The sequence below is a fragment of the Thamnophis sirtalis genome, unplaced genomic scaffold (assembly GCF_051295495.1).
Source record: "Thamnophis sirtalis isolate CommonGarterSnake01/CBP01778 unplaced genomic scaffold, rThaSir2_p1.2 scaffold_5, whole genome shotgun sequence".
In the NCBI taxonomy this organism is placed as follows: domain Eukaryota; kingdom Metazoa; phylum Chordata; class Lepidosauria; order Squamata; family Natricidae; genus Thamnophis; species Thamnophis sirtalis.
This window is the reverse complement of record NW_028261385.1, coordinates 121,655,602-121,680,738: the sequence shown is the minus strand read 5'-3', so window position 1 is coordinate 121,680,738 and position 25,137 is coordinate 121,655,602.

Sequence of the window (25,137 nt, the reverse complement as noted above, 5' to 3'; positions counted from 1 at the left end):
TTCTGTGTGGCCTATAATAGAATAAGAAGTGTAAAAGTTCATAACTGCCCATAAAACACTCACCGTTACACAAGCAGTTCTGGTTAAAAGCATGATAATACAGATGGCTTCACAAATCACCAGGGAGAAGGAATCTCTGCACAACAAGAGGCAAGAATTTCAAAAGTTATGGGGATGGGAGCACAACGGAAGAGGCTAGTTGAGATCTCCTGGGATTCTTAGTAGGTCATCTCACTGTGTCTTTCCTGGAATGGGAAATCTGACTTATTGAAATGTTTCTGATGTAACCTGGTGCTACACCATACAGGGCTACAGATGATGATTAGCACATCAAACTGCTGTCAGAAATCTATTGGTAACTAATGCTGTGACTTTAATCGTGGTGTTCTCACCGGCTCAAGGTTCACTCAGCCTTCCATCCTTCCGAGGTGGGTGAAATGAGGAGCCAGACTGTGGGGGCGATATGCTGACTCTGTAAACCGCTTAGAGAGGGCTGAAAGCCCTATGAAGCGGTATATAAGTCTAACTGCTATTACTGCTATGTTGTCCCACATTGTTGGATGTCAGATCCTATACCATTGGGCATGATCAAGGAAACAAGAGTTATACAGCTTTCAGTAACGCTAGCCTTGAAGTAAATTGAAGACTATATGTAGTTCAACATTACATTAACTGTTGTAAGTTGAGGACTACCTGTATTATTGCAATAATTTCAGGGCCTTAATAAGATGAGAAATAACAATATCTTTGAAATTTGGAAATTTGTCAAGGTAGAGTGCAAACAGAAGCTGTTTACAATGCTGAAAACTAACCTCATCAGAGTCTTCTTTCTAGCACTGCCTACTTTATTGTTTTCTTGGGGAATTCCATCTATGCAAAAAACAATCAAAAATGTGTAAATATTTTTCTAGTCCCTCAAAACATTTTAATTCTGGGTAATTGAATAACTTGGTATGCACAAAAGTTATACAACTTAAAATGATAATGCATATCTAGATTGCTATTCTGATTATTTTTTATCTCGTAGTATGTATTACTAACCAGCTCCTACATTGCTTAGCTTTTTTAAGATCAGAAAAATCAGCAATAACCTCAAATAATGGAAGTGGAAAGATGGTTTTGATAATGAAATCATTCGAAGTCAACTGACAAAATTAAACAGAGAAACCAAAACAAAAATTGCAATTAACAACCCATACATTCTAAGTTAGTAAAATTGAGAAATCCTTGCAAGCCTCTTAAAACATAAGAGAAAATACCATTTTTCATGATAGCGTGTTTTAGAAAGGGCATGAACTTTATGCCACCATTCGCAAAGCTTATCCTGCCTCTATTACTTCTGTTCGTAATCAGAGCCAACCGCCTATTTCCCTCGAAAGTAATGAATGAGAAAACTTAGTATATTTCACAAACATTGAAACTTCTCTTGGCCAAACGATCCAAGAGAAAAAGAGGCCAATATGACTGTCTCTTTCATAAACTGGAGTTGAGATGAAAGCAATGTCATGAGTACATGGCAATTAAAAAAAATGTGTTTGTTCTGTTATTTACCCACTATTAAGATTTCCCTACTCTTGTTCCTTCCGGATCCTACAACTTTCATAATTCCTACCAGAGAGCTTTGCCAGCGGCTGCTTGTGTCAGTTCCACTTTTCCACCAGTATAGATTTATCACATGGCAGTCTAGTGGCAAGTTTACTCATCACAAGCTGTAGTAACTACCAGTAGTAGAATCAATGTTAACAATTTTCAGTACTAAAACATTTTTTTAAGCTTACAGGAAATTTGATGTAGCAGGATAATCCTTGAGCCATTTTTACCCAATGATGCCCATACCATGCATAGGTAAAATGTATTAATGCACCAAATCTAGTACAATTCATAATCTAGCAGTTCTATTAGACAGTGAAACACATATAATTCCAGTATTTCTTAAAACTATTTTGTAAAACCAACTTCATTATGAGAAATAAATACTACAATATTTGGTAAGTCTTGTTTGGCTCCTCCTATTCACATGAGCCAACTACCTAACAAAACCTCCATCTAGTTTGTTTAATATTGATCTATGTGATCTAGGATGCTTGGCTTGTTTATTTCTTAACAAGCCAAAATCATAAGACAGAGTTTATTTTTTATTATATGCCAACTGGATGTGTGCCATTTTAAATTTCTCTTTCCTGACAGTAACAGGAGAATCAATTTCCTATGGAGAAAAGTTCACATTTGTTCTGAGCATATTTCCTCTGTGCTTCTTTTGTTTCTATCTATTCAACTGTTGCTGTGGTGATTATTATTATTTTTTGCTAGTAATATTATTTCAACGGATTTTTTTTCTGAGTCACATGCAAAGGTCTCCAATATTGCTGAGAAAAAACCAGAAGGGAAAACTACTTAGTTCAAAGCAGGGTAATCACTGAATTATGTTAGACTGTAGCAATGATTGATGAAAGAATGTCAAATTAATTTAAAATATATTGGTTGAGCCTGTGAAGGTCACAGCCAAGTCCCTTGCTTAGTTTAAATCAGAATTCCTTCACTTGAGTGCCCTGCAGATGTATACATCAGTTCTCCAAATTCTCCAACCAGCATGCTCGTTATTGAAAAATACAAAAGTAGAAGTCTTCTCAAATTTTGGATGGCAGGTCTAACCATCTTATTTTAATATTTCTTTCTTATGAATCTCTTTCTAAAAGCTCCTTAAGGGAAGGGAACTTTGCAACTTTGCAACTTTAATAAGATTTGTATGCCGCCCACTCCCCAGGGACTCTGGGCGGCTCACAACAAAAGCAAAGACATAAAAACATTAAAAATACAATTATTTAAAATATCATCCATTCAATCACGTGGGGCTGGATTTCAATCAACAGCCCCAGGCCTGCCGGAACAGCCAGGTCTTGGTCGCTTTACGGAAGGCCAGGAGACTGGTAAGGGTCCGGATCTCTGCGGGTAGCTCATTCCATAAGGCCGGTGCAGCTACAGAGAAGGCCCTCCCTCGGGGAGCCGCCAGCCAGCATTGTCCGGTCGACGGCACCCGGAGGAGGTCCATCCTGTGCGATCTTATTGGTCGTTGGAAGGTGAATGGCAGGAGGCGGTCTCTCAGGTAGCCAGGTCCAATACCATGTAGGGCTTTAAAAGTAATGACTAGAAGGAAGGATTCAAATACAAAAAATGGACAAATATAATGGATTACACAATGGATTAGTAAGAACCTTAATTACACCCAAGCAATTTATTGGAGGTTTCACAGTTATTTTGAAAATACTGCGTATGCATTCCCTTGTATAACATGTTGGAATTTTTTTCTTTGGAAAACAAAACAAATATATTTGTCCCCCAGTAGATTTCCAGGAAGACAAGCAGCATGTTGAGCTAAGCGAGTTCACCCAATCCCTTTTGAAAAGTCAGTTGTGCTCTTGGTTGATTTCCTGTTACTCAGCATTATTAAGTTAGTTGCGATCCTGATAATGCTAGAAGAGAGGAAATCTTTTTGGTATTTCCAGATACTAAATTCAGACAGATAATGACAGATACTGTAGCTCCAGGCATGAAATCCTATTTTCTTTGCTACTAGTTTGGGAGCACTTCTGGACATGCATGATGACATCAGCTTGGCTACCACTACCGGTTTAGCTTCAGCCAAACCAATGATGACATCAGCGCCACCGCCACTGCCGGTTCGGCCGAACCAGTGCGAACTGGCAGAATACCACCTCTGTGCACATTGCTATCAATCAATGTGTCCTGTACAGTGATAACGTCTCTTTTGCTCCTTAACTGCTCTTTTACAATAAGAAGAAAGAAAACAAAAGAAACGATGTTACAGGAAATAAAATATTTAACAGGAGGTATAACATGCATATAGTTTTATAAACTTTGATTCCATCTCCCATTGTATCCTGTCGAGAACCAAGAACATAAAACCTTTGCTGGCCTTTTGGCAATAATGAAGCTTGATTTGATAGTAAAACTGCAACTGTCTACTCACTTTCCCCTTGTGAAATCAAGATGAAATTAGGTAGCTTTCCGCTTGGTATGGTTTTTGTGAAGGACTAATGCAGGGCTCCCCAAACTTGGCAACTTTAAAACTTGTGGACTTCATCTCCCAGAATTCTCCAGCCAGCATAACTCCAGCATAAAATACCTGGCTGGAGAATTCTGGGAGTTGAAGTCCACAAGTCTTAAAGTTGCCAAGTTTGGGGACCCCTGGATTAATGAATGGCTCTCAGCTATTATCTATTTGCTGAATTCATAAAAGCCTGAGGCAGTTATCAAGTTTCTGCAAGAGACTTTCATGAATACCAAAACCATTCTGGAAGAGCAGATGATGTCCTATTATGGATCTTCTGAGCCAATCATTGTCCTACTTCTGAAATGCTGCATTCTTAGTGGAAACCTATCAAAATGCACAGTTCCTGGAATTCTATATATGGAGATTAGAGGGTGAATGTTCTCCAAGCTAAAGTACCTTTCTTGGAAGGATTTAGGTTATTAATACTTATCAGTAATCTAGTATAGTCACATGTTTTTTTTAAAAAAAATCTTTCTGTTGGTTTCTTGCTGTTTTGATCTGGGTTTTTTTTTTCTTGCAGCAGAAATGTTCCTTCTAGGAAAAGTCATCACAACACATCTGAATAAAGTTTGCTATCATTGCTGCTGCTGCTGCAAAAAGTAATCATGAAAACAAATGAAGGAAGAAACTTTAAAAGGAAATTTCTTCTGTCATAAAAAGGAGACACAGAAACAATGACTATCAAATGAGGGTTTTTTTCTCCTTTTATTCTATTTCCTATTATTTGCATTTCTTTTTAACTCAGAGAACTGCACTGGAAAATTTACCTTGAGAGTATTTAATACAACCTTTACAAGAGATACATTCTTCTTCATTTCTGTGTTAAACGATATTTATACCACTTAGTTTAAAATTTCCTGTAAGCCATTTTGGTGCACATTGGCAGGGTGCAGAATGCAGCCAAATTAATACACCAGAATACTCTGTGTACTGATTAAAGTATACCATCTGTGAGCAAGAGTGACTTAAAGCAATCACGCTGAATACTTTCTACACCACAACTAATGCTCCACAAACATTAACTGATTTATAGCTAAACTTAAGAGAATATCTAACGCATACTCTACCAATACATGAAAAGTAAACCTGTCATCAAGCAAAGAATTTTTGAATAAGAGACCAGGGATATAAAAATTGTGGTCTAAGGACTTTATAGATGTCTTTTCTGAGGCCTCCAGAGCCTCTCCAACTAGAGTCAGGGGTGTGAAACTGTTTGCCTGAGGGCTGGATGTATCACACACAGGCCACGCCCATCCCAGCTTTGTGAAAGGGAAAATGTCACGAAATGTCACATGACGGCAACATGATGCTGTGAGTTTGACACCCATGAATTAGATGGAACAGAAATATTGTATGTTTGAGAGTTGGAAGGAGACTTTAAAGGGGAAAAGATTCCTAATATTTAAAGCATTTAAATATTAGATATTTAAAACATTTAATTTTATCCCTAAAGTGTCTGTTTTTTCCAAGTAGGCCCTGATCCCACTCACTCTGGAAGAGCAATAGCAATAGCAGTTAGACTTATATACCGCTTCATAGGCTTTCAGCCCTCTCTAAGCGGTTTACAGAGTCAGCATATCACCCCCACAGTCTGGGTCCTCATTTCACCCACCTCGGAAGGATGGAAGGCTGAGTCAACCTTGAGCCGGTGAGATTAGAACTGCTGAACTGCAGATAACAGTCAGCTGAAGTGGCCTGCAGTACTGCACCCTAACCACTGCGCCACCTTGGCTCTTGCAGTCTTCAACATATCATTGTTTTGCCTTTAAGTGGACAGAATTGCCCAATTTTCTGTAGAGCTTTCAAACATCAATGTAATAGAAATATTTTCAATGGGCAGTTCTTTTTACTAGCAAAGATTTTTGTCTTTGACAACTTTAGTTCTGTGTCTGTGTCATGCAAGTCAAATGATAGGCAAGATGGATTCAGATCAGAACCACAATGGTGATGAGAACTATTCCCGCTGCCCCATCAGCATCTTGGTTATTTTGGACATTATCTGCTCTTGACTTTTAGAAAACCATTCATTAATTTAAGAAGGTAAGAATAGGAAACTGCTGACCCAAATCATTACCATTCCACTGGATAGCATTTTGGTAAACAATGGCAAGCAGATGCTAATGTAAAACTTACCAATCAGGACATAAAGAAGTTATTTTCCCATAGTTAACCATGAAACTTTTCTCCCTACCCTTCTTTTTTCTATATGCACTTTTAATTTGATTTTTGTTTAAAGAGGGATTTAATCATGTGAACCCAGCCAAAAAAAATTCCTGTGTAGTCTAGATAATCAGTTTGTTTTCTTAGTAAGAACTGTGCCAAAATCCTAGACTGCATACCAAATGCTCTTTTGGGGATTGGCTTTTTACAGCTGACTACTAAGAGATGGAGTTGCATTTTCTATATTTAAATTATACATTTGAATTATATTATTCTGTTCTCCAACTAGTAACTTCTTTGAGCAGGTACAGGATGAGGAAGCAAGGACGAGACCAGAGGATCTGATTTCTTTCATCTCATAAGTTGCTCTAATATTATTATTTTTCTTATGGTGCCTGAGGATCTTATTATTCCTGCTATGACTTCCCCTGACTTGCCCGTGGAGCCAGAAGCTTCACCTAGGAATGCTAGCTATGGCTCATGGCACATGTTTATTCCTAGATTTGTGTTGTGGTGACCAAGTTGTCAGAAAGCTGTGATTCTGAATCACTCTTCTGCACTAGAATGAGTCTGGCATGAGATAGATGTGAAGTATGTCTGACTATATGATGAGTCAAATAAAATTAAGATATGTCTCCTGAGAAAGAACACTGCCCTTAAATAAGATCCACTTACCAGAAAGAGCAAAGACAAGCATTCCTAAAAAGAAAAAGCAGGGAATAAGCAAAGTGTTCTTTGAACTGCTCCCTTATACTTCGAATATTTCGTGTTTTTTGGTAGTCATGAAACATACAGTCATTTAACTTTTTGTGTGTGTCAGTACAACCCTATAGCAGTGAAACTAATCTCCTTGATGATTGCTAAAGGGATGTAAAAGAAATCTGCCAAAAAATATTATGGGAACAGATCTGCCAAGATGGACTCTTCTCTGGTATAAATAGCAGCCCTGAATATGGTCTGCCAAGACCCATTAAAATCACTCTGCACTGGGAAAACATTCATAATATTTCTATTCAGTGGTATTCAGTATTGCCACCTGGGTAGATGGGAGGATTATAGATAATGTAGTTCTTGTGGTTTCATATGTTCTCCTATGTATTATCCCACTCTCTCCTTATTTATCTCTTCTTGGCTCTCTTCTTTTTCTTCCTGGTACCCATTCCCATCACTGTGCATTCTCATATCTACCCACAAGATATATTCCAGCTCTCCCCCAAGATTCTCCTTGTAGCCTTTTCCTCTGTACCTTCCAATAGCCCCTCCACAGTTGCTTGTGGACTTCATGTCTTGTGCTAATGTGATCATCTCTCCTTCCTTGTTACTTTGAATAGCAACAGCCTCTCCATTTTATTGGTCTTGCACCCCCTTTTGCTCTAATGCTACATAAGTAACAGAGGATAGAAAATTTTAATTTTTTTTTTTTGTTAAAATCCAAATTTATAGTAATTGTTGAAATCCTAGTTACCGTTTTCCTGGACCAGGAATCAAGAATACCCCCCCCCCACTTGTTTTTTTTTTAATTCTGATTATGGCATACCACATCACTGCAACTTCACAGAATACCACAAAGTGTGGGGCTGTTCATAATTAATATTTGCTTTCCTTGACTATTGTACACATTTGTCAAGTGGAACATCTCATCATCAACAAAATTCCATTGGAGCTTTGGATACCATTAGACCCATTATGCCCAAATAGAACATTGTAATACTTTATTTAATTCATCTTAATGGGCTATCACTTATAGAGAGAGATTACTGGATGGTATCTCCATGATAGGAACAGGTAATGTTCTGAAGCTTTAAGAAAATATATGTAGATATTTTATAATACTGTTAAATAAAAGATTGCTCTCTTAATTACGAGATTTTCCATGGAGCAATGAGTAATCTTTATTCTGCTGCATTGAAACATATTTATTTGATTTTTTATATCTCAAATAAATTTCTCATTCCTGAAGCAGCTAAGAACCTATCATAATTTTTTTTTAAAAAAACACACAATTTAAAAAATCAGTAGAAAGCAAGGATTATTATTCTCAATTCTAATTTATTCAAAAAAGTATTTCATCTTGATGTTCTGTACCAATGAGGCACGAAGTAGACGAATGTCCCAGGGGGGGGCAGTTGCATTTTTAGGAACCCACATCAGAGAAAGCCTTTAATTTAATTATTTTTATATAAAATATTTTGATACTGCTTTCTATCCAAAGAAGCATTTGCAAATTAAGCCTGGCAATTATAATTAAAAACAGCTAAAACAATAAGATATTTTACAAACTATGCCAAAAAAAGTCAACATTATTCAACATTATTCAAACATACATTGTTCAAAAAATCAACATTAACTTATCGGAGAAAATAAAAACAGAAATGAAGTTTTCAAAATATCACAACATTAACCCAGGATAAGAAGCCCTGGCAGAATAAAATAATGAGGACTGTGTGTGTGGTCCCCAAAAAACAATAAGGTTTGTGCTAAGACAATGGGGAACATTCCAAAGTTGGGAGGGGGAGTTACTGTTTGGAGAGGTTCCCTCCCAGAAAGCCATTCTCCATATTTCAGTATACAAGAGTACTTGGGTAATTAACTTTTTTTCACTGAAGAGTGGAGCAGAATTCAAATTTATTTGATAGGTGATGGTCTAATCAATATAATTTATTACAGAGAGATTAGACAATGTTTCAACCAATCTTATTGTGCTCTAGTCATATGACTAATGAATCACAGATTGCTATATCATTTGCAGCTGCCACCTGACCAGCAATTGGGTGAGCTCTGAGAAAAAGCTGGCATGCTGAGCCAGGAAGTGAACAGTCTCCTCCACAGTGTTTATCATGCTCCCCTGGAATCCATCAAGCAGCTAATTGTCAACCTACTGGGAACAAAGGGCTGTGCAAAGGGTTGGAGCACTAGCAGTCAGATTTATACTGTCTACTACAGGTTGTTCACCTGTTCTTTGAAGAAAATACTAAAATATGAAACTGTCCTTGGAAAGAGGCCTCAAACTGATTAACATTGGGTTATATGAGAGAGTGTGTTCTAATATATAAACCTGGGTACAATTTTAGGCTGTGATATTCTGTGCAAGTTTCTAAAACATTTTTTCCATGGGATATTCATCTCCAGCAAATCTCAAGAATCTAAGCTGGATTTGAGCAAGCAACTTGTGATAAGAAACCATAAAAGATACTGTGGGTACCTCTGACTAAATTACCCAAAACCTTTCTACCTGCAACCACCATCCAATCACCCAAAAGCAGAACCAAACCCAGGAGCACTTCTGGTTCTAAAAATGCCGCAGAGCAGCTTTTTTACACATATTGCGTCATTTCTGGCTTTTTGCACTACTTCTCAACTGATTAGCTTACTCTTAGCTTTCCATAAATATCAGATTATTTGTTTGTTTATCACATACGGCTGCCTATTTCTCAAAAGTGACTCTGGACAGAATACAACAATCAGTAAAATAGCAATATATAAAAATAATCATTATAAAAATATAAGTCATTATTTAAAAACCAAAAAACCACTATAAAATTAAAGTATACAAACCACATGGAAAGATCAACTACGATGGAGCCATTTAAGGATATCTCTACTTTCAGATATTGATGGAAAAATTCTGCTGCTTTGAACTGAAAAGACTGTTAGATTTGAGCATCATATCAATCCTGAAATGTTCAAATTCTGCCAGTAGATTCAGGGAAATGTTTAAATATCTCAGGGTTGTTCTGAGAGTGAGATAGGCAGTTTCTAAATTTGATAAATAAATGAAAACTGAACCAACAGCAACAGGTACAAACTGAATTTATATGGGACCTTATCAATTAGTGATCATATGCTGAGCAGCCCTGGTACACATTGTCAGCAAGGCAATCTTTAATCTTAAAGAAAAGATTTTTTTTTAAAAAAACCTAACTAAAATACAGAAGAAGAAAGAAAGAAAAGAAAGAAGACAAATCTACATTATGTTTTATACCAGTAGTTCTCAACATTCAGCCCACTCCCCACAGGGGAGCAATTTGAACTTTGTTTAAACCAAGTTAATGGCCTTTTAGGCTTCCTCTGTATGAGTAGAGTTCACTTTTTGATTAAAGTAAGGATTATATGTCACTGGGGGGGGGGATCAGGATTTTAGAGATGCTTAGGAGGGGCATGGCCAAAAAAACAGTTGGGAACCACTGTTTTATACTTATATATAGTTATTAGCTTAATAATGAATTCGCTATTATAACAGGTAAAATATATTGTTGTAAGATATCACAAAATATCTTCCATTGTAAGATGTTTTGCTGCATCTTTTGATTAGTAGAAAATATATACAGGTAGTATATTTATACAGGTAGTATATATTGGAATTGTATAACCATAATTCAGCCCAAAATTTCTGTTGCAAAGTGATACAGTTGTTAAGTGAGTTTTGCCCCATTTTACAATGTTTCCTGCCACAGAGTTTAATTAGTAACAGAGTTGTAAAGTGAAACTGGCTTCCCCATTGACTTTACTTGTCAAAAAGTTACAAAAGGTGATCACATGTCCCCGGACACAGCAACCTTCATAAATATGAAGTAGTTGCCAAGTGGCCAAATTTTGATCACAAAACCATGCAGATGCTGCAATGGTTGTAAGTGTGAAAAACAGTGCAGTTATAACTTACAAATGGTCACTAAATGAATGGCTGTAACCTGAGAACTATCTGTAGTTCAACATTACATTAACTCCTTTAATATTTAAATATTTCCCCATATTATACTGTGCATTAATACATTCTCCCCAAAATACCATATGATATCAGATGGCTCATTGAATTCTCAAATATTTTACCTCCAGCACAACAAAATCTGATTCTCATCCTCTGATTTTTGATGAATTAACCTTAATTTCAGATATTTTGATATCATTTTAACAGTTTTAAGAACATAAGTGCATTGGTGAGACCTTATTACAAATTCCAGTTCTTTAATTCATGTCTCAAATATCCCAGAAATGTCCACTTTAAAAATATTTTTAAGCTTTTGATCGAGATGTTCTATTGCCATGATGGTGAACCCCTGGCCTGTTTGCCACAGGTGGCATGCAGAGTCCTCTGTATGGGCACACCAGCTGTCACCCCAGCCTAAATCCACCGCCCATCCGTGCATGCCTCCCATTGGTCATGGTCCCTGCTGCGTATGCATTGGGCGGGCACATGTGCTGGGGGCTCATATTGCATTTTGAGGATTCAAATGCATGCACACACAAACCCTGCACCCCATTTTGGGCCTGGAAGGCCTCCTGCAAACCAAAATGGGGCACAGGGTGCTGCATGAGACTCCCGAGTTCCGTTTTGGGCCTGGAAAGCCTCCTGCACCAACCTGCAAGCCAAAAATGGGTGAGAGGGGTGGGGCACATCAGTGGGGGGTTTAAGGTTTAAGGTTTAAGGTTTATTGGGATTTATATGCCGCCCTTTTCCCTGAGGGGACTCAGGGCGGCTTACAACCACAGGGGAAGGGGGTGCAAGGTCAAAAACAAAACAATATGTGCACAAAGAAAAAAATAATAAAACACAACTTTCATTCAGCAATCAAACACTCGGGCGGGTAATTGGAAGCCTATCCCCAGGCCTGCTGGGAGAGCCAGATCTTGAGGGCTGCGCGGAAGGTCTGGATAGTGGTGAGGGTACGGATCTCCATGGGGAGCTCGTTCCATAGGGTCGGGGCAGCAACAGAAAAGGCTCTCCTCCGTGTAGTCGCCAGTCGGCATTGACTGGCAGATGGGATTCGGAGGAGGCCCTGTGCGATCTGATTGGTCGATTTAGGGAGGTAATCGGCAGAAGGTGGTCTCTCAAGTACCCAGATCCACTACCATGGAGTGCTTTAAAGATGGTCATCAGTATCCTGAAGCGCACCCGGAGACCAACAGGCAGCCAGTGCAGCTCGCGGAGGACAGGTGTAACGTGGGCGAACCGCGGTGCGCCCACTATCACTCGCGCGGCTGCATTTTGGACTAGCTGTAGTCGCCGGATGCACCTCAAGGGCAACCCCATGTAGAGCCCATTGCAGTATTCCAGTCTAGAGATCACAAGGGCTCGAGTGACTGTTGTGAGAGCCCCCCGGTCTAGGTAGGGCCGCAACTGGCGGACCAGGCGAACCTGGGCAAACGCCCCCCTGGTCACAGCTGACAGCTGGTGATCAAAAGTCAGCTGTGGGTCCAGGAGGACTCCTAAGTTGCGGACCCTATCTGAGGGGTATAAAATTTGACCCCCCAGCCTAAGCGTTGGTGTATTAGCCAAATTATTGGGGGGGAAACACAACAGCCACTCGGTCTTATCCGGGTTGAGTACCAGTTTGTTAGCACTCATCCAGTTCTTAACGGCCTCCAAACCCTGGTTCATCACGTCCACCGCTTCATTGAGTTGGCACGGGGCGGACAGATACAATTGCGTATCGTCCGCATATTGATGGTATTTTATCCCGTGCCTCCGAATGATCTCGCCCAGCGGTTTCATGTATATGTTAAATAGTAGGGGGGATAGGACCGAACCCTGAGGTACCCCACATGTTAGGGGCCTCAGGGACGATCTCTGCCCCCCGACCAACACCGACTGCGACCTGTCCGAGAGGTAGGAGGAGAACCACCGCAGGACAGTGCCTCCCACTCCCACCTCCCGCAGTCGTCGCAGAAGGATACCATGGTCGATGGTATCGAAAGCCGCTGAGAGGTCAAGGAGAACCAGGATGGACGCATAGCCTCCATCTCTGGCCCTCCAGTGGGGCACATGCACAGGGGGATGCTCGCATTGCATTTTGGGGTTGCACATGGGCCCTTGCGCTTTGGGCACTCGGCACCAAAAAGGTTAGCCATCACTATCCTATAGGTTTTAATTCTGTACAAGATTCCATTAAGAAAGTAGAATGTTATGTAAGCCTACTGTGAAACGCAACATTATGGAACTAGTCTTGCATTCACGTTATTATTTTTATTATTTCCCATGAAATAGTGAGGCATCTATGTCATCCTTTATGATATCTAGTATTCTAATACCTCTGGTCATTGTGTGTACTTTCTGTGTGAAAACTCTGAAGATGTACCACCGAGCATAACCATGTAAGAACTAATCAATAACCAAGAAGTTGATAGATGTCCAATACTTTGTTTGTGTGCCATTAATCAGACTCTAGTGTTTTTCTTGCCACTCAGGCAATCAAAGGAAGAGCTTGGAGTGCAAACACTGTTCAGTTAAGATGATGAAATCATTAGATTGTTTACATGTTTGGATAACTAATGAACCTCAATGAATCTGTGCATTATACAAGGATGTGCTATGGCTCCTAGGCATGTGGATGTGACAGATCATTGCTTATTTGCTGCTATGCAATTTCTGGAGCAGTGTGAGGGGCAAAAATCCATAATCTTCACCCTCCTTAAAAACATGCTGAGAAAAAAAATGTTATCTGTAGAAAACACCATAGACTTCCTGTAACAGACATCTCCCCACTGCTTTCCTGGGCAGCTTCTAACAACACCCCATGGAACGCCTGCAAATCCATATCTTGCTCTGTGAGTTGGAGAAGGGCTAGCAGCTCCTGCAGCAGAACCTCCTCCCTCAGCTCCAGTCACAGGTTAGGAAGAACAGTGAGTAGTTGAAAGTCTGTAGATATTCTCAGTCATCCAGGTCCCAAAACCATGGGACTTTTAGCTATACAATTTGAGATGAATACCTTTTGAATGGTTTGGGAGTAGGAATGAATTTCAGGGGTGGGGTGGGGATTGCAGACTACATTACCAGGAGCACTGCTCAGGTGACCCTGAGGACACAGATAAACCTCCAAGTGCTTCAATGACCCTCTAAAAGGATGTAAATATCCAGCTGTCTGCAAGGAATATATAAATCCTTCCATTCCCCACTATCCTGTCAGAGCTGAAAAAGCTTTTTGGATGAGAAGTGAAACATCTTCACAAGAAAAAAAACAAGGAAGTCCGGTTGCCTCCTGAAAAATCACCTTTGGAACAGTGAGTAGTTGCTTTTTCTACCAGCAAATTATGATTAGTGGGAAGAGAAATTTAGCCAGGAGGAACTCCTAGTTGGTAACTTGCAGGCATTAAAACTGTAAGAATATCACCCCTTGTTGGGCTGATTACTGAGGAAGAACAGAACTCTACATCATGGCAGCAACTTTTCCACCAGGATTTTTTTTAAATTTGGCTCTAGGACTGATACATTGCATGTTAATGTGGTTGTTGAGTTGCATTCTAAAGTAATTTATTATACTGAGCAAGAGTTTAGAATTTATTCTAGATATGCTTAAAACTTTGACTCATTATTTGCATCGCTATTTTCCCATAAAATGTAGTCTCCATTTTGGATAGGCTTCTCTATTTTCTTTGGTTTAGTCTTTGAGTCAAGTCCTCTTTTTCTAAACTGAATACTCATCCATGTTTCTCTTGTGCTGTTGCACAGAGGAATAAAGGAAATTCTATTTAAAACATATTTTTGATGCCACAATGTCCTGGCTGGAGAATGTGCTCTAGTAACATTGCAGATCTCTACAAACTGATTACCAGTTGCTGGACTTGGATTAGTTTTTCTTAACAGAAAAGGGTAAAAGACTTCAACTTTCTGACTGCCTTCCTCTTTGCTTTGGGGAGAGTGAAGAAGGAAGGTGGCAGCACAACCAAAGAAGAAGTTCTGACCACATTCATCCCAGCCTGTCCTGGTTGGGTGGACAATTCTGATGAGTAAAACATCTTATACACCCTCGAATCATTCTTTGTTGTGAGTTTTTTTTAAACTGTTCTTTGTAATTTGTTTCTTGTTTTGTTTGTTCTTGTATTGTTCCCTTCCCCTTGGTTTGTTAGCCGCCCTGAGTCCCTCTGGGAATAGGGCAGCATACAACTTTAATAAACCCTTAAACCCTTTTTAGATAAATATCATTTCTATTATATGAACTTTAAGAACATTTTAGATAAAAATCACACAGGTCGTTACCATTTAGTGACTGCCTCCTATAGGGACCATTTGCAGTTTCAAGGGATGGAAAATAACTTTGCAACCAGTCCATGATTTTACAGTCTTCACAGGTCTATAAAGCAAAAGAAAATGGCAGTAAAATAATGATGTTTCACTTAGCAACAGCTTTACCTAATGACCAATTGTGGTTATTAAAAGAAGGACTATCATAACTGTTCTCTTTCCAAACATTACTTTGGCCCATGGCTCTGCTGGTCCTTTGTAAGGCACTAAAGATGTCATTTTGTGCCCAGGCCTTGAGCCACATGGGTAAGAAGAGACCCATCTCCTGGTTTGTGTTAGTGATTTTTGTATCTCTCTTGGTTATTATGTGTTTTACATTTTGTAGATGTGATTTTAAATATTGTTCGCTACCTAGAGTTGCTTGCTAAGAAGAGAGACTATATCAGTTGGCCAAATAAATAAATAAATATTAGTTAAACCTGTGATAAATGGTTTCATTTCTACTTCTTGATTTGGTAAACTGATATAACAAATGCCAAATGTGTGTATCTGAAACTTCCTCCATGGCTGTAACGACTGCAATGCTTTAGCAAAATTGGGCAAATAATCATTTCTAGCATTTGCGTGCTTACTGTGCAAAAACATTCCATGTCTGTAAAAGCAGACAATTTTGAAGATCTGGGTCTGCTAAATTAGAAAGTAAGTTGGACTGCCATGTGTTATGTTAACAAATGACCTGAGTCAATTTTAACGGTTCTTAATAATTTTACAAGGATAATAGATTAAAGCAGCACTTGTGAGTTTGCAAGTGCCTGCAACACTCAGGCAAGTGGGGCCGCAAACACGAGCAACGCTCACATGAGTGAACCCCAAAATGCTTGCATGAGTGGGGTTGTGCATACATGTGCAAGTCTGTGTACCAGCCAGCTACTCATGTGGTCCAGTTGCAAATAGACCACAAACCTGTACTGGGCCATGGCCCACAGGTTGGGGACTCCTGGATTAAAATTAAGCCACACCTGGTTTTGTCTTCCTTATTGAATAACTGAATAGCTCATTGGACATTTTTGGTTGTGTAAATATTGTTTTCTCTTCCATGTGAATATATTTAAATAAGAGCTGAATGTAGACTGTCTGGAATGGCAATCTGGAATGGCAGTCTACATTCAGTCGTTACATTAATGGCAATGAATCTACTAATGTAAAAAAAATCACAAAATACTTTGATACTTTAAGAATCAACCTCTGTGATTGGGCCACCTCTATTCATTTATGAATTTGTTCACCTTCATCCTTTCCCTCTGCTCCCCCCCCTTTTTTTTCATCTCTTATGTTATACCTGTACATATTTAGATAAAAACTCTTGGAGAATTAAAGCCTTCCTTTTTTTACTGGTATTATCATGTAAAGCATCACATATGAGGATGATAAGATATAACATCGCAACTGACAACAGATTGCCTTTTAGATTCCTTATCTATGCATCAGACTGCAAGCCTGCATTCATTCATCAGCTCATGATCATTTCGTTTACATTCTCTTCACATGTCCTGACATGATTAGCATGTGAAAGAAGTATCACTGGATGTTACTAGAACTTAATCATGCAGCTACCTAAGGCTGTGCAAATTCAGTTCAGAGGAAGTTAACACATAAGGAACTACCCAGAGGGACACATTAAATATCCACCAGTCCAAATGGCATAGGCTAAAAGAAGATTCTACTTCCATCCTAAGTGTAGCTTGCTCTATTCCTCTCCAACTTTGTTAATTTTAAGGTTAATTTTTCTACTAATATTTATTATTTTAATATTGTAATGTTTCATTTTTTTTTCCTTTTACTTGTTGTAAGCCCCCAATTTGCCTCTTGGCAGGGATGAGCTGCATATAAATTTCATAATTAAAAAAAAAACATGCCAAAATTTGCTGCCACAATCACTAAACTTTATTGTCTCACTATAATGAAGTTGACCACATATGATGTTCTTTACTTTTTGCTGCATCGCCACCACATAATCAAACAGGTCTGCTAGATTGTATCCACGGTATAAATTGCTCAAAAGTTTTTACTTGAAAACTGGAACAGTTAAATGAAGTTGCCTCTGCTATGGACTGGAGATGAAATGAAAGAAAAGACAGTTGAAAAATGGTGAACAGGGCCAGTTTTCCCACTTTGGGAGAAATGAGGATGAGTCTACAAACTGTTTAAGAAATTTTTCTCTGTTTTTTTTTAAAATTGACACCAAATATAAAATCAAAATATATATGGTTAAACCTGATGCACTTGCATATGAGCCATAGTGGCGTAATAGTTAGAATGCAGTATTGCAGGCTAATTCTGCCGATTGCCAGCAGTTCAACCATCTCAAGGTTGATTCAGCCTTCCATCCTTCTGCGTTCAGTAAAATGAGGAGCCAGATTGTTGGGAGCAATAGGCTGATTCTGTACATTGCTTAGAGAAAGCTGTAAAGCACTATGAAGCGGTTTATAAGTCAAGTACTATTGCTATTTTTGTATGTTCTTAAAAACTCTTCCCAATAGACGCAGCTGTGTAGAAAATGGAATACAAAAGCAGCATAGCAATTAGTAACCATCCTAGACAATTTTCAGCCTTTTCAAGAATCATTTTATCAATATCCAAGATTTGTTGCTTAGAAATATAAGCATAAAGTTTGATGCAAGATTGTACAACTAGAAAAATAGGATATAATAGCTCTGTTAAAGTGATTCTTTAAGGTGATTCTCTGATTAAAGTGATTCTTTAGGACAAAGGATCAATTGTCAGAGATGATAGGAAGGGTAAACACATGTCTTCAACATGTGAAGAGATATAGCTTCCACATAGCTGGCCTACATAAAACAAAACTAAGAACAAGAGTAATTTCTGGTACAGCATTGCTGTATCTCAGCAAAAGTTTTCTTAATCAGAATTCTGTGTTTAAATTTTTCTTTACATTTTTTACAGCAAGAGATACGCACATACAATGTTATATATATCCTGCTCTCACAGCTTGGGACTCCTAGTTGCAAAGATCTTTCTTCAGATCTGACTTGCTTAATCCTTGAGCTTTCTCTATGTGTGTTCCCACAGGTTACCTAGTTTGTATGCTGACAGGTCTGTGAAATTTGGACTGAATTTACAAATTCGCGATAAACCTGATAATTTATTATAACCATAAAACAAATAAACATTGCCAGTTTAAGAGTTTTGGGTAGTGACTGCTTAAATGATTTTATAAACTTGTACAAATTTATAAGCACAAAAAATAAAATATAACCATATAAATCTTGAAACACTAAGGTTGTAGTTTTTTTCTAAGATAAATATTATCACAATACTTATATGCTGTTATAACTTACTTGTTATTTATTTGATCTGTGTAACTTCTGTTTATTCAAATATTAAACACATCATGCCCAGGGCAAGATCTGTTTAATCTGTACATATACTATATGTATGTATTTTAATTTTGTATTTTATATTTTAAATTTTATGTCATATAAAATTATGCTTTATTGTAATTGTGATGTTTCTGACATGAATAAACACACAATTCAAATATTTAAGGTGGAGAACTTACCACCAAAATGCAAAACATATCCATCTTCCACTTCCTATAGTAGGAAAGCTGCTATAAAGTAACAGTTAAAAATAGTATTTATGTAGGATTAATCCGTGGCACAACAAAACCGCGGTCCACTAAAGCGCGCCCGATTAAAGCGCGTCACTGACGTCATCAGCAGCGTGACAACAGCGACCGCAGAGAAAAAAGGGCGCTTTAAGAAGCGCTTTGAAAGCAAGCCGATTCACGTTAAGGTAAGGGTTAGGTTTAGGGTTAGGGTTAGGTTAAGGGTTAGGGTTAGGTTAAGCGTTAGGGTTAGGTTTAGGGTTAGGTTAAGGGTTAGCGTTAGGTTTAGCGTTAGGTTAAGGGTTAGGTTTAGGGTTAGGTTAAGGGTTAGATTTAGGTTTAGGTTTAGGGTTAGGTTTCGGGGGTTAGGTTTAGGGGTTAATTTTAGCTTTAGCGCTCACAGCGTACTTTTTTCGTCGCGCTGTGATGACGTCAGGTACGCGGTTTCGTCAAGCGCGCTTAAGTCGACCGCGGTTTTGTGGTGGAACCGGATTAATCAGCTTGCTATTAACTCGCTTCCCAAGAAAGTCTAAAATATATAAGAATACAGAACTAAGATGGTCTACACAATAACTTAGTTCTGAGTTGCTAGGAGTTTGGATAGCTTGAAGCTGACTTGGCAGCAATGCTACCACCAGTTCACAATATATGTGTGCCGTGGCACCCCAATTGATTTCATACCTTTGAATAAAACACACCATAGAAATCTAATCTGGTGTTTGCCAATGTCTAAAACACAGCAGCTAGTCTGTGTTTTCAAGAATATTTATATTAGGTATATAACTGTAAGGAAGTCATCAAATAAAATACTGGATCCAGGAGCAACCCCAAACTGCAACTTTGTTCAGGAGTGCTAGCCAGAAAACAGAGATTCTCTTAATTTTGAAATCTGGGAACTGCTCCAATTTTCAGTTTTAACATATTAGACTTTACCTAATAGTAAATATCTTGGAAGCTGGATCAGATTTAACTATATAAATCCTCCTTTCACACCATTCAAAAATAATTGAATTACGATTAATAAATAATATCAAGTAACTAAATGACATAAATCTATGACGCATAGAGAAATAAGATATAGAAAATACAAACAAATTTACTGAAAAGTAAAGACAGATACAATACACATACAGATTTATCATATTATGGTCTTGCTATTAAAATAATACTATAAATCCATCCAAATTTGATAGTCTTATAGTTCTTGGCTCAGAAGTTCCCTTATTTTAATTTTAATGTAGCAATTGAAGAAGCCATATTCATCTACAATTGTTAGATTATCTATAGTTTTCCAGTGTTGGTCAATTATTATTTCAGCTGCTAAAACTGAGCAGATAATAAATGCTTTATTTTTAAGCCTGAAATTGAGTCCTATAAATAAGTGCAATAAATGTAACTTTAGGAGCATTCAATTAATTGTTTAGCAATAATTTGTAATTATTATTTAGTAATGTCCAAAACATTTATGCAAACAGGATACACTGTAGCTTTACTACATGACCATTGCAAATAAAAACTTTTTATACCCTTTCCAACATCTGAAAGAATAATTCTGAGATATATATGTGCAAATCAAAAAGTAGTCAAGTGCCAGCAACATACAATTTTCCACTGCAGTTGTTGCATTGAAGCTGAAGTAAATCCATCCAGTTTCCATAATTCTTATCAATTTGTCCCCTGTATGAATTTTCCAAGATTAGCATTCTAAACTTCCTTTAAACTATGGGGTCAAACTCCTATTTCTAATTGCAATAATACCTTATATATTTTTGAGATTGCTCCTTTTGGTTGTTCTAAGTAGTTAAATATTAAATTCTGAATACTGGTTTAAAGCTGAATTGCTGAAGCTCTAATATTCATATTGCCTCAAAGCGTTTTGAGTTATTAGCAGAAGAACCAACGAATCACCATCATAACTTATCATCTACTTGTTGCTCTTTCTGTCCTTTATTGATAAGTTCTTATTGCTATTAAAATATTTTAGTCTATAACAAACATTTCATTTTAACTAGAGCACAGTGATTGCCCTGAACTATACAGGTAGTCTTCAACTTAAGACCACAACTGATTCCAAAATTTATGTTGCTAAGTGAGAAATTTGTTAAGTGAGTTTTGCCCCATTTTATGACTTCTCACGCCACATTTGTTAAGTGAATACTGCAGTTCTTAAATTAGTAACAGGGTTGTTAAGTGAATCTGGTTTCTCCACTGACTTTGCAAAAGGGGATCACATGATTCCAGGACACTGCAACCTTCAAAAATGTGAATTAGTTATCAAGCATCCGAATGTAAATCATGCAGCCATGGGGATGCTGCAATGATCATAAATGTGAAAAATAGTCATAAGTAACTTTTTTCAGTGCTGTTGTAACTTTGAACGATCACTAAATGAACTGTTGTGAAGTCAAGGACTACCTCTGTGTTATTTTATTTATTTATATATATATATATATATTAAGGCTGATAAGGAGTCGTTCTCTGTAGCTCAAATGGTTAACTCCCTGCCTGGGAGGCAATAGAGCACAGGTTCGATTCCCAAATTGGGTATGGCTAGCTGATGAGAGCTAAATAGCTTGAAATAGATCTATACTAGTCTCCCTTTATTTATTTATCAGCATAAATATAGCAAATGTAACAAAAAGGCAACAGTAAAAAATATTGGGTTTCTGTCTGGATGGTCTCTTGTGACGAGCCTAATGACAGAGAGTGGAAGTGTGACCTTCCTCCCATACTTGGGCATACCAGGGGTTGTGACTTTAAGTATATACCTCCCACCCTGGCTGGCTGATAAGGAGTCGTTCTCTGTAGCTCAAATGGTTAACTCCCTGCCTGGGAGGCAATAGAGCACAGGTTCGATTCCCAAATTGGGTATGGCTAGCTGATGAGAGCTAAATAGCTTGAAATAGATCTATACTAGTCTCCCTTTATTTATTTATCAGCATAAATATAGCAAATGTAACAAAAAGGCAACAGTAAAAAATATTGGGTTTCTGTCTGGATGGTCTCTTGTGACGAGCCTAATGACAGAGAGTGGAAGTGTGACCTTCCTCCCATACTTGGGCATACCAGGGGTTGTGACTTTAAGTATATACCTCCCACCCTGGCTGGCTGATAAGGAGTCGTTCTCTGTAGCTCAAATGGTTAACTCCCTGCCTGGGAGGCAATAGAGCACAGGTTCGATTCCCAAATTGGGTATGGCTAGCTGATGAGAGCTAAATAGCTTGAAATAGATCTATACTAGTCTCCCTTTATTTATTTATCAGCATAAATATAGCAAATGTAACAAAAAGGCAACAGTAAAAAATATTGGGTTTCTGTCTGGATGGTCTCTTGTGACGAGCCTAATGACAGAGAGTGGAAGTGTGACCTTCCTCCCATACTTGGGCATACCAGGGGTTGTGACTTTAAGTATATACCTCCCACCCTGGCTGGCTGATAAGGAGTCGTTCTCTGTAGCTCAAATGGTTAACTCCCTGCCTGGGAGGCAATAGAGCACAGGTTCGATTCCCAAATTGGGTATGGCTAGCTGATGAGAGCTAAATAGCTTGAAATAGATCTATACTAGTCTCCCTTTATTTATTTATCAGCATAAATATAGCAAATGTAACAAAAAGGCAACAGTAAAAAATATTGGGTTTCTGTCTGGATGGTCTCTTGTGACGAGCCTAATGACAGAGAGTGGAAGTGTGACCTTCCTCCCATACTTGGGCATACCAGGGGTTGTGACTTTAAGTATATACCTCCCACCCTGGCTGGCTGATAAGGAGTCGTTCTCTGTAGCTCAAATGGTTAACTCCCTGCCTGGGAGGCAATAGAGCACAGGTTCGATTCCCAAATTGGGTATGGCTAGCTGATGAGAGCTAAATAGCTTGAAATAGATCTATACTAGTCTCCCTTTATTTATTTATCAGCATAAATATAGCAAATGTAACAAAAAGGCAACAGTAAAAAATATTGGGTTTCTGTCTGGATGGTCTCTTGTGACGAGCCTAATGACAGAGAGTGGAAGTGTGACCTTCCTCCCATACTTGGGCATACCAGGGGTTGTGACTTTAAGTATATACCTCCCACCCTGGCGGGCTGATAAGGAGTCGTTCTCTGTAGCTCAAATGGTTAACTCCCTGCCTGGGAGGCAATAGAGCACAGGTTCGATTCCCAAATTGGGTATGGCTAGCTGATGAGAGCTAAATAGCTTGAAATAGATCTATACTAGTCTCCCTTTATTTATTTATCAGCATAAATATAGCAAATGTAACAAAAAGGCAACAGTAAAAAATATTGGGTTTCTGTCTGGATGGTCTCTTGTGACGAGCCTAATGACAGAGAGTGGAAGTGTGACCTTCCTCCCATACTTGGGCATACCAGGGGTTGTGACTTTAAGTATATACCTCCCACCCTGGCTGGCTGATAAGGAGTCGTTCTCTGTAGCTCAAATGGTTAACTCCCTGCCTGGGAGGCAATAGAGCACAGGTTCGATTCCCAAATTGGGTATGGCTAGCTGATGAGAGCTAAATAGCTTGAAATAGATCTATACTAGTCTCCCTTTATTTATTTATCAGCATAAATATAGCAAATGTAACAAAAAGGCAACAGTAAAAAATATTGGGTTTCTGTCTGGATGGTCTCTTGTGACGAGCCTAATGACAGAGAGTGGAAGTGTGACCTTCCTCCCATACTTGGGCATACCAGGGGTTGTGACTTTAAGTATATACCTCCCACCCTGGCTGGCTGATAAGGAGTCGTTCTCTGTAGCTCAAATGGTTAACTCCCTGCCTGGGAGGCAATAGAGCACAGGTTCGATTCCCAAATTGGGTATGGCTAGCTGATGAGAGCTAAATAGCTTGAAATAGATCTATACTAGTCTCCCTTTATTTATTTATCAGCATAAATATAGCAAATGTAACAAAAAGGCAACAGTAAAAAATATTGGGTTTCTGTCTGGATGGTCTCTTGTGACGAGCCTAATGACAGAGAGTGGAAGTGTGACCTTCCTCCCATACTTGGGCATACCAGGGGTTGTGACTTTAAGTATATACCTCCCACCCTGGCTGGCTGATAAGGAGTCGTTCTCTGTAGCTCAAATGGTTAACTCCCTGCCTGGGAGGCAATAGAGCACAGGTTCGATTCCCAAATTGGGTATGGCTAGCTGATGAGAGCTAAATAGCTTGAAATAGATCTATACTAGTCTCCCTTTATTTATTTATCAGCATAAATATAGCAAATGTAACAAAAAGGCAACAGTAAAAAATATTGGGTTTCTGTCTGGATGGTCTCTTGTGACGAGCCTAATGACAGAGAGTGGAAGTGTGACCTTCCTCCCATACTTGGGCATACCAGGGGTTGTGACTTTAAGTATATACCTCCCACCCTGGCTGGCTGATAAGGAGTCGTTCTCTGTAGCTCAAATGGTTAACTCCCTGCCTGGGAGGCAATAGAGCACAGGTTCGATTCCCAAATTGGGTATGGCTAGCTGATGAGAGCTAAATAGCTTGAAATAGATCTATACTAGTCTCCCTTTATTTATTTATCAGCATAAATATAGCAAATGTAACAAAAAGGCAACAGTAAAAAATATTGGGTTTCTGTCTGGATGGTCTCTTGTGACGAGCCTAATGACAGAGAGTGGAAGTGTGACCTTCCTCCCATACTTGGGCATACCAGGGGTTGTGACTTTAAGTATATACCTCCCACCCTGGCTGGCTGATAAGGAGTCGTTCTCTGTAGCTCAAATGGTTAACTCCCTGCCTGGGAGGCAATAGAGCACAGGTTCGATTCCCAAATTGGGTATGGCTAGCTGATGAGAGCTAAATAGCTTGAAATAGATCTATACTAGTCTCCCTTTATTTATTTATCAGCATAAATATAGCAAATGTAACAAAAAGGCAACAGTAAAAAATATTGGGTTTCTGTCTGGATGGTCTCTTGTGACGAGCCTAATGACAGAGAGTGGAAGTGTGACCTTCCTCCCATACTTGGGCATACCAGGGGTTGTGACTTTAAGTATATACCTCCCACCCTGGCTGGCTGATAAGGAGTCGTTCTCTGTAGCTCAAATGGTTAACTCCCTGCCTGGGAGGCAATAGAGCACAGGTTCGATTCCCAAATTGGGTATGGCTAGCTGATGAGAGCTAAATAGCTTGAAATAGATCTATACTAGTCTCCCTTTATTTATTTATCAGCATAAATATAGCAAATGTAACAAAAAGGCAACAGTAAAAAATATTGGGTTTCTGTCTGGATGGTCTCTTGTGACGAGCCTAATGACAGAGAGTGGAAGTGTGACCTTCCTCCCATACTTGGGCATACCAGGGGTTGTGACTT